This window comes from Acomys russatus, chromosome 18 (genome assembly GCF_903995435.1).
Source record: "Acomys russatus chromosome 18, mAcoRus1.1, whole genome shotgun sequence".
Taxonomy (NCBI): domain Eukaryota; kingdom Metazoa; phylum Chordata; class Mammalia; order Rodentia; family Muridae; genus Acomys; species Acomys russatus.
This window is the reverse complement of record NC_067154.1, coordinates 48,473,555-48,482,063: the sequence shown is the minus strand read 5'-3', so window position 1 is coordinate 48,482,063 and position 8,509 is coordinate 48,473,555.

The window sequence follows — 8,509 nt, the reverse complement described above, 5'->3', positions numbered from 1 at the left end:
TGACCCAACGCTCATTCAGAGACCCAGAACATTGCAGGATCCACAGCACAGGGGGGCTGAAGATCACTGGCTGTGGGAGACCAGAACAACAGGGCTAACCTCCTAACATCCACACCAGTGAAGCTTTGAGCTCACAGCTTAGGGAAATCGTGAGAAAACAAGGGAATCTATCATCAGACACCATCCATCCAACTCTGGAAGCTACCCAGCAAAAACAAAGAAGGCAGGATATCTAAAGGACAATGAAAAAGCATACGCAAAAAACCCCAAAACAACATGGCGTCTCCAGTTTCCAGCTATCCCAAAGAAAACAAACCAGAGAACTCAAATACAATGGAAATACAAGAAAATGACCTCAAATCCTTAGTAATGAGGATGATAATGGAGGAAACAAATAAAATTCGTAATCAAATGCTGGAAAACGCAGACAAACAGGTGAGATACATAAAAGAAGCACATAGAGTGGAACTGGAAAAATTGCAGGAAAATGCAAACAACCAGATGAAAGAAATAAATAAAACGGTTCAAGCTCTGAAGACCTATAAAAAGGCAATGGAAGAAACTCAGGAATACACAAAAAATCAGATGAAAGAAATAAAAAAATCAGTTCAAGATCTGAAAATGAAAATGGATTCAATGATAAACACACAGACAGAAGAAAAACGAGAACGTGAGACCTCAGAGAAGAAGGCGAGCAACACAGAGGTGAGCTTCTCTAACAGAATTCTAGAGATGGAAGAACGAATCTCAGGTCTAGAAGATACAATCACAGATATTGAATCAACCATTAAAGAAAATGCCAAGTCTGGAAAACTCCTGACACAAAACATCCAAGAAATTAAGGACATCATGAAAAGAAGAAATCTGAGGATAATAGGCATTGAAGAAAGAGAAGACATCAGACTCCAGGGCCCAGAAACTATTCTCAACAAAATCATAGAAGAAAATTTCCCCAATATAAAGAAAGAAATGCCTATAAACATACAAGAGGCCTACAGAACACCAAATAGAATTGACCAGAAAATTAAAACTGCCCGCCACATAATAATCAAAACACAAACCATGCAGAACAAAGAAAAAATATTAAAAGCTGCAAGGGAAAAGGGCCAAATAACATTTAATGGTAAACCTATCCGAATTACACCCGACTTCAAAACAGAGACCATAAAAGCCAAAAGGGCCTGGACAGAGATCCTGCAAACCCTAAGAGAACACAGATGCCAGGCCAGACTACTTTACCCAGCAAAATTATCAATAACCATTGATGGAGAAAACAAAATATTCCATGACAAAAACAAATTCAAACAGTACCTATCCACAAACCCAGCTTTACAGAAGGTACTAGAAGGAAAACTCCATCCCAAAGGGTCAAGCTACAACCAAAACTACCCAGGAAATAGATAACTATCCCATGGCAAAAACACAACTACACAAACGCTCGACTGGAAACAACATCAAAATTAAGACTCTTAACAGTCACTGGTCATTAATGTCTCTCAACATCAATGGCCTCAATTCTCCAATAAAAAGACACAGACTAACTGAGTGGGTACATAAACAAGATCCAACATTCTTCTGCATTCAAGAAACACATCTCACCCATAATGAAAGGCATTACCTCAGGGTAAAAGGTTGGAAAAAAATATTCCAAGCAAATGGTCACAAGAAGCAAGCAGGCATAGCCATTTTAATATTTAACAAAATAGACTTTCAACCAAAATTAACCAAAAGGGATGAGGAAGGACACTTCATACTCATCAAAGGTAAAGTCAACCAAGAGGACATCACAATTCTGAACATCTATGCTCCCAATACAAGGGCAACCACATTTGTAAAAGATCTGCTAAAAAAAGCTTAAACCACACATCGATCCCCACACAATAATAGTGGGAGACTTCAACACCCCACTCTCACTGAAGGATAAGTCATTGAAACAGAAAATAAGCCAAAAAATAACATCATTAACCAAAGCCATGGGTCAAATGGATCTAACAGATATCTATAGAACCTTTCACCCAAACAAGAAAGAATACACCTTGTTCTCTGCACCCCATGGAACCTTCTCCAAAATTGATCACATCGTAGGTCACAAAGCAAGCCTCAATAGATACAAGAGGATTGAAATAATACCTTGTATCCTATCAGATCACCATGCTCTTAGGCTGCAATTCAACAACAACAGAAATAACAAAAAGCCTACTTGTATGTGGAAACTAAACAACTCTCTGCTAAATGACACCTGAGTAAGGGAAGAAATCAAGGAGTTTCTGAAATTCAACGAAAATGAAGGAACAACATACCCAAATTTGTGGGATACATTGAAAGCAGTGCTAAGTGGAAAATTCATAGCACTAAGTGCCTTTAAAAAGAAATTGGAAACATCGCACATAAGCATCTTAACAACACAACTGGAAGCCTTAGAAAAAAAAGAAGCAGAAACACCCAAGAGGAGTAGACGCCTGGAAATAATCAAACTCTGGGCTGAAATTAACAAATTAGAAACTAAGAAAACAGTCCAAAGAATCAACAAAACCAAAAGCTGGTTCTTTGAGAAAATCAACAAGATAGACAGACCATTAGCCAAACTAACTAAAAGGCAGAGAGACAGTATTGAAATCAACAAAATCAGAAATGAAAAGGGAGACATAACAACAGACACTGAAGAAATTCAAAGAATCATAAGATCCTACTTTGAAGGCATATATGCCACAAAATTTGAAAATCTAAGGGAAATGGACAATTTTCTTGATCAATTTCACTTGCCAAAGTTGAATGAAGGACAGATAAACAAGCTAAATAGTCCCATTTCCCCTACAGAAATAGAAGCAATCATCGATGGTCTCCCAACCAAAAAAAGCCCAGGGCCAGATGATTTCAGTGCAGAATTCTACCAGACGTTCAAGGGCGAGCTAATACTGATACTCTTCAAGCTACTCCAAAAGATAGAAATGGATGGAAAATTACCAAATTTATTCTATGAGGCCATAGTCTCATTGATACCTAAACCTCACAAAGACTCAACAAAGAAAGAGAATTTCAGACCAATTTCTCTTATGAACATAAATGCAAAAATACTAAATAAAATACTTGCAAAACGAATACAGGAACACATCAAAGATATCATTTATCATGACCAAGTAGGCTTCATTCCAGGCATGCAGGGATGGTTTAATATACGGAAATACATCAATGTAATCCACCATATAAACAAACTGAAAATAAGAAACCACATGATCATCTCCTTGGATGCAGAGAAAGCATTTGATAAAATTCAACACCCATTCATGTTTAAAGTTTTAGAGAGATCGGGGATACAAGGCACTTTCCTCAACATAATAAAGGCTATATACAGCAAGCCAATAGCCAAAATCAAAGTAAATGGTGAGATACCATACTCAAGGAAATTCCTCTCAAATCGGGAACAAGGCAAGGCTGCCTACTCTCTCCATATCTCTTCAATATAGTAATCAAAGTTCTAGCCAGAGCAATAAGACAACAAAAGGAGATCAAGGGTATCCAAATGGGAAAGGAGGAAGTCAAATTATCCCTATTTGCAGATGATATGATAGTGTACATAAGTGACCCTCAAAGTTCCACCAGAGAACTCCTAAAGCTGATAAACACCTTCAGCAAATTGGCTGGATACAAAATTAACTCAAAAAAGTCTGTAACCTTCCTATACACAAATGACAAGCTTGCAGAGGAAGAAATTAGGAAAACCACACTCTTCACATTAGCCACAAGCAATATAAAATATCTAGGAGTTACCCTGTGGAGAGCTGCGAAGTGCTGTGCCCTGACATGGCACCGGTTTCCGCCTTCTGCCTTCCCGCTGGCGAGTGCTCTCCAGGATAAACAAGTCCTCATATGGCGAAGGGCTGTGCAGGGGTAACGGACGATCTTGTGACGAGCAGCCTTGCTCTGACTTTGACCTATGAGGAGTTAGCACCTGGCAAAAGCTGATTGGTACTTGGTTGTTACTTAAGCTCTGTCCTTCCCTTCTTCGGGGCCATTCCTGCTTAGCAAAATCCTGAGTAAAGATCTAGAGAAGAAGTCTGGTTGTTGGTGTCTTATTTCCGCTGGACAGTGCGGCGTCGACAAGTAGTGGCCCGTACGGGGATGTTAAAGTTCCCGTTGCGCCAGATTTCAGAACTCCGGATCTACAGGGTGATCGATTGGTAAGTGTCCGGGATTGTCGGACCCAAAAGGTTAGGTTCTCAGGTCGAGACAGATTACAGTCCATGGTAAAGCGGGGGACGGCTGACGACCCTGTAGTCATGGGGAATTCGTCATCATGTCCAATCAAAGCAGCCTTAAAAGAGCTTTTGAAAGCCAAAGGCTTAAAAATGAAAGAGGAAGTCATTGTAACCTTTCTGAGAGAAGTAGACATAATTGTCCCCTGGTTTGCGGTCTCTGGGCACCTGAATGTGAACTGTTGGGATAAATTGGGCAGAGAATTAGATTTCGCCTGCGAGCAGGGGAGCTTAAAAGGAGGAGTCCGCCCCATATGGAGGCTTGTCCATAGCTGTCTGGAGGACGAGAAGTGCTGTCAGGCAGTTGAGAAATCCTCCGAAGCATTAGAACAGCTACAAGAGAGTAGGTCCGAAGGGGCTTCCAGTGAGAAGGACAAAAAAACACCGGAGGGAGGGCACCTCTACCACGACCTCCATGGCCTCATGACAGATGGAGAGTTCTCCTCAAAGAGTAGTTCAGAAGAGGAGGAAAAAATGGAGGAAATGGAGAAAGAGCTTGAGAACCACATGGCCAAGATGGAGGCATTAGCCAAGAGGCAACACAAAGGAGGGGGAAGGAACAAGAAAGCGGAAGTAGCCGCACCCAAGAGCGAGGACTCGCCATCTTGGTGTGTCTCTCTGTCCGCGCCTCCACCTTATGCAGACACGTCACTGCTACAGCCATCACATTCTTTGTGCCCAGAAGTATGGAAACAGGCTAGTGCTACTTTTCCCATTTTTGTGGACACCAATAATCAGCGTTACCATGAACCAGTAGATTTTAAGGAGCTCAAGAGTCTGGCTGAATCTGTCCAAACTTATGGCCTTCAGGCCTCCTTCACACATGCTCAGCTGGAGCGCCTTGCCAATAAGGCCATGACCCCTGTTGATTGGTTCAGCACGGTAAAAGCCTGCATGTGCATGGGCCAATACTTGGATTTTAAATCTTTTTATCAGGATCTAGCTCAACAGCAAGCTGCACAAAATCAAAGGGCTGGGAATGCAGCTTGGGATATGGATATGCTTATGGGTCAAGGGAGATTTGCTAATGCTCAAACAGGTTATCCTACACAGGTTTATGCACAAATTAACACTTTGGCCATTAAGGCCTGGAAGTCCCTGCCCAACCGTGACGAGGTCCGGGGGAACTTAACAAAAATCATACAAGGCACCTCAGAACCATTTTCTGATTTTTTCGCAAGAATGATGGAGGCTGCGGGCAGAATTTTTGGAGATCCAGACACTGCCATGCCTCTGGTAGAGCAGTTTATCTTTGAGCAGTGCACTAAAGAATGTCGTACTGCAATTACCCCTTGGAAAGCTAAAGGATTACAGGCCTGGTTAAAGGCCTGTAGAAAGCTGGGAGGTCCCCTTACTAATGCTGGCCTTGCCGCAGCAGTGATGCAGATGACTAGAGGAAAAGGTAGTATGCCAGGAGCATGCTTTCAGTGCCCAAAGCCTGGCCATTTGAAACGCCAATGTCCAGAGAAAGGTCAGAAAAGGGAGCCCCGTACAGGACCGGGGCTATGTCCTAGGTGCAAAAAGGGGGAACCCATTGGCTAATGAGTGCAGATCGGTCAAGGACATTAACGGTCAACCCCTAACTCCAGGATCTGGTGATGCCCGGCCAAAAAATGGATAGAGGGGCCCTCGACTCCAGGGCCCACAAATGTATGGGGTCATGGAGAACAGCCAGCAAACCCCTATGCCCAATTTCAGGCCTCCAAACAACCCAGGAGAGCCAAGGCGGGGTCTGCAGGATTGGACCTCTGCTGCACCACCCGACTTGTATTAACTCCACAAATGGGGGTGCAGCCAGTGGGCACTGACTTTAGAGGCCCACTACCAGAGAATTCCATGGGCCTTTTAATAGGCCGCTCTTCATCCACACTCAGAGGTTTGATAGTTCACCCTGGGGTCATTGACAGTGATTATACTGGGGAAGTTAAGATCCTTGTTTCCTCCCCAAGAGGCATAGTTTCCATCTCTCCGGGCGATCGCATCGCTCAACTAGTTTTGTTACCAAGCCTACATGGTCAGTTTGTTTCCAAGAAAGCTAATAGAGGAGACCAAGGTTTTGGCTCCTCTGGAGGGCAAGCCATGTATTTGTCATTAGACATGGACAAAAGGCCACTGTTAGAGTTAAAGATCAATGGAAAAGGCATACTCGGTCTGTTAGATACAGACGCCGATCGTAGTATCATAGCTCGTAAAGATTGGCCTGGAGATTGGCCCTTGCAGGCTTCATCCCAGACCCTTCAAGGCCTGTGATATGCGCGTTCACCAGACATGAGCGCTAGAGAGTTGCCCTGGCAAGACAATGAGGGACATAAAGGGACTATCCAACCTTATGTTCTGGAACTGCCTGTTAGTCTATGGGGTAGGGATCTTTTAAAGGAACTGGACCTCAAACTAACTAATGAAGGTCATTATTCAGCCCAATCCAAAAAGATGATGACGGACATGGGATGGCATCCTTCCACAGGCTTTGGAAAGACACTACAAGGCAGAAGGAGCCCCAGACAGCCACATCCCAGGTCCTCCCGACAGGGTCAGATTTTTTCCTAGGGGCCGCTGAGGATGGTATACCCATTACTTGGAAAACTGAGGAACCAGTGTGGGTTCCTCAGTGGCCTCTGTCCTCAGAAAAATTGGAGGCTGCTAAAGACTTAGTCTCAGAACAGTTAAAATTGGGTCATTTAAAGCCGTCTGTTTCTCCATGGAATACACCTATATTTGTAATAAAAAAGAAATCTGGAAAATGGCGACTGTTACATGACCTGCGGGCTATTAACAAACAAATGCAGGTCATGGGGCCGATCCAGCGTGGCCTTCCCCTGTTGTCAGCCATACCCAAGGAATGACCTATTATAATTATAGACATTAAAGACTGCTTTTTCTCTATCCCTCTGCATCAACAAGATACAGAACGCTTTGCATTTACTCTGCCAGCCATTAATCAAGAGCAACCTGACCAGAGGTTCGAATGGGTGGTGCTCCCACAAGGCATGGCCAATAGCCCTACTATGTGCCAATTATATGTTGGCGAAGCCATTATGCCTGTTAGAAAACCGGTTTCCAACATTGAAATGTTTACATTACATGGATGATATCCTCCTATCCCATAAGGATGAGCGAGTACTACAGGAAGCATTCTCTATGCTAACTGAGTGCTTGCGAGCCCGGAGGCTATACGTTGCACCGGAAAAGGTCCAACAGGATCATCTGGTCTCTTACCTTGGTGCAAGGATTGGACCTTTGGAGGTCATCGCTCAAAAAATTGAGATTAGAAAAGATAATTTACAAACTCTAAATGATTTTCAAAAACTTTTGGGGGACATTAATTGGTTGCGACCCTACCTAAAGATACCCAACTCCCAACTACAGCCCTTGTATAACATTCTTTGTGGGGACTCCGCTTTAGATTCCCCCAGGCACTTGACTCCAGAAGGTTGAGAAGCACTGGGCAAAGTTGAGAGTGAGCTGGCTAAGGCCTGTCTCCGACGATATTCACCTGATCAGGACATTTCCCTTATAATTTTTTCTACCAAGCAGCAACCCACCGCTGTCCTATGGCAACAGGGGCCTCTACAATGGGTTCACCCTAAAATTTCCATCCTGAAAACCATCGAGTATTTTCCTACTGCTGTTGCAATTTGGCTATGGACGGAATACAGCATTGCATTCAACATTTGGTGTACAACCATCCTCATTAATTATTCCCTATACTAGAGATCAGGTGCAAACCTTGTGTGCAGTTGTAGATGAATGGGCAATTTTAAAATGCACCTTCTTGACAATCACTATCCTCAACACCCTCTGATACCATTCTTTCAAACGCATCCTGTAGTGTTCCCCAAATTAACCAAACGTGCCCCATTGGTTGGTGCCGCAACCATTTACACCGATGGTTCAAAGACAGGATGCAGTTCCTATAAAATAGATGAGGCTCCCCCGGTCGTCATTCAATTCCCTCCAGCTTCTCCTCAAATCATTGAGTTAAAAATAGTCTCAGAAGTTTTTGATAAATGTAAAATGCCTTTTAACCTAGTATCAGACTCTCTGTATGTAGTTAACCTTGTCACTAATTTAGAAGCGGCAGGAAAATTCAAAGCCGCTAGCCCTATATTTTCCCTTCTGACTAGGCTCCAAGCATTGATTTGGAGTCGCACTTGCCCCTTCTTCGTTCAACATATACAGGCTCATTCAGGACTACCAGGTCCGATGAGCCGTGCCAATAATGAGGTTGATATAGCTACCCGTAGAGAATTGATCCT